Raw genomic sequence first — 2,738 nt, 5'->3', positions numbered from 1 at the left:
ATGATCACTTTATCCATTACTCATAGTCAAGTGAATACCAGAGTTTTGCAGTGTTTTTCTTTTTTTCTTTTTTTGTTTCCTGGTCAGTGTTTGTGAAGCTAAATTCACATTGGCTTTGGCAACACGTGTTCAAGTGACAACTTCGAATGAAAACTCCATGTAAATGTGCGTTTCTGTCATGCCTGAGCTCCACTCAGCCCCTCCTTTCCCTGCCTTGCTGAGCTGCCTTGATTGCTCATCTGACTCACCTGTCCTGCCAGCTACTTATACCTTGTCTCTCCAGCCTTCCCCTGTTAGATTCTACACTACCTTAAAGCCCAATGTCCAGATTCCCATTCCTGATCTGACTTTCAGCTCTGAAATCCCTGCTCTGCCTTCGAGTCTGCCTGCAAGTCAGCCTGCTCTGCCTTCGAGTCTGCCTGCTCTGCCTTCGAATCTGCCTGCTCTGCCTTCGAGTCTGCCTGCTCTGTCTGTCAGCTCACTACGTCAATCTTTCAACCTGTCTGTCTGTCTGCCTGCCTGCCAACCTCCAGCTCTCAGCCCCGGTCTCGCCCCACCCCTGAACAAGAAGACTCCTCTACCCTCTACAATAATACTCTTAAACCGGTCCTCTGTTTTGGCACTTTTACTTGGGGTCCTCTTACAAACTGCACCATATTTTTGCCCTTTCATGTTCATTCTATGCAAATACACTTTCATCATTTGTTTTTACAAAACTCTTTAATTTAAAGTAGAACTAACCAAACAAAACATCCAGTCACTTCTCTGTCCTAAAAAACAAACTGCATCCACTGCTAGTGAAATAAATCAGTCACAGCCAAAAACACAATTCTTATATATCATTTGTAATCCAAGTGTTTGCATTATTACTCCATTAAACAAAAATCCAAGTGTAGAAAGCCCCATATGTGCAGGGTCTTGGTGCAGAAATAGAGTGGTCCACCTATAATCACAAGTACAATTCTTACTCTTCCCACTGACGAGTGTCAAAGCGTGGTTAGGTGAGACCCTCTACCACATATTGAACCTGTTAGAGATGAAAACTGTGAATAATCAGTTTACTGTAACAACCCATTTTTTCCTGAGTTAAATATGGTTAGCACCACGCATGGCAGCTCTGCCGCCATCCATGTATGAATGTGTATAAATGGGTGAAGGGAGTGTGATTTGTAAAGCGTGTCAGTCCTTGCATGAAGGTGAAAAGCACAATATAAATACAAGCTGTTTTTTTTTTTCTCTTCGCAGGGTGTCTTGTTTAAATAAAATCGAGTTTCTTATTTTGATTTATTGCAGCAAATGTATGTAGTTAGGGCAAAATTTGTCTTTTTGGAGGCCTGCACTGAAATAGAGACAAAACATGCCTGAAATAGCAATTTTGAGTCTGGAAAGGTAACTTTATTTTTTTTACTTTGGTTTAGTTTAATGATGGACCTATTTAAAAAAAATGGACCATCAACTGATGACAAAGTCAAATTAATAGTTTTGAAAGACACTGGAGGAGGAGAAGAGCACTTACCAGAACAGTCAGGGAGCAGCAATGGCCTCAATTCAGATATTTCTTTAAAAGACCTGAAATGAGGATAAGAGATCCTATTAAAAAAGTGCACATTTATAATATCTATCTTTAAGCATAATTGTTTGGTATGACAAAAAAGTACAAACAGACATTAACTGAGGAAAGAAATAAATGCAAAATAAAATACTGAAAAGCTTTTTTTTCTTTCTTTTTTGATAAATACATTATGCACAGTTTTGCATGTAATTTACACATACAAATAAGGGATAGGTTAAATTTAAAACACTAGAAAAAATACTTTTATTTTTTATTTTTTTGCAGAGGCAGACCACATACCAGACAATAGAGGCATCAGCAGCACAGTTTTCATAATGAAACAATATACCAACTAAATCATCATGCTAATTCTAATCAGTTTGATAAGATTGACATGATATTCCTGTACAGCATATACAGATAGCAGAAAAGTTGGTGTGCTACATTAAGGAATTAATTAAAGAAAAAAATGCTAAGTATAAACGTTTTTGTTTCCAAAAGTTTATGTAGCTGCTCAAACAGATTCTGTATTCAGATTGGAAAAATTATTTGTTCCAGATCGAGTCCAAAACCATGCGTTTGGTCTGTATTCAGACTACCGGAGATTTCTGTTCCAGATCAAAACTTTTAACAAAACCACGTGACTAAAGATCTCTTCAGTCATAGGCCAAGAGTTACGGGGGAAAGTAAAAACAAAAAAAAAAAAGATGGAAGTGCTACACTTAGAAAATCCTTGTCAGGTTTGTTCACTTATTTATACTTTTGAATGTCTGTGTTGCCAGATTCGAGACTTTTTACAGCAACTTTTGTATGGCGGAGGATTGCTGCAAGGCGGTTACTGAGGACGCTATAGTATGCTAATAAGTGTTTGTGACGTATAGATTGTTGGGACAACAGTGTGAGATGCAAGTGTATCACGTTAAAAGTTGTTTTAATGAGTCAGCATTCACCCGCCCACATTTCAATGAGTACCTGTTGCATCACTCCTCCACGTTTGTCCGCTAACAACCTGCTACGGCGGCCATTTTGGCTCAATTGTTCCGGTCCCAGCACGGATCGTATTCAGACCGAGGAATTTCAGAGCAAACCGAAGTTCGCGGTTCTTGGTCCTGCTTGGATGTATTCAGACTGAACCCTTAGGTGGACCAAATGTGTCCAGTCTGAATACACCCTGAGAAATAGTCAT

General features: G+C 39.0%; 1 protein-coding gene across 2 annotated transcripts in view; it reads right to left on the bottom strand.

Moving 5' to 3' along the window:
- LOC112157392 (teneurin-3) overlaps positions 1-2,738 on the bottom strand; it is an 800,843-nt gene that overhangs the window by 449,037 nt on the left and 349,068 nt on the right. For both annotated transcript variants that reach the window (XM_036213709.1, XM_024290091.2), the window contains one exon: positions 1,517-1,569. The gene's annotated coding sequence lies outside the window, so the exon portion shown is untranslated. The remainder of the gene's footprint in view (positions 1-1,516; positions 1,570-2,738) is intronic.

This window comes from Oryzias melastigma, linkage group LG1 (genome assembly GCF_002922805.2).
Source record: "Oryzias melastigma strain HK-1 linkage group LG1, ASM292280v2, whole genome shotgun sequence".
NCBI classification, from domain to species: domain Eukaryota; kingdom Metazoa; phylum Chordata; class Actinopteri; order Beloniformes; family Adrianichthyidae; genus Oryzias; species Oryzias melastigma.
Note: the sequence above shows the minus strand (reverse complement) of the source record. Positions and strands in the feature narration are given on the sequence as shown.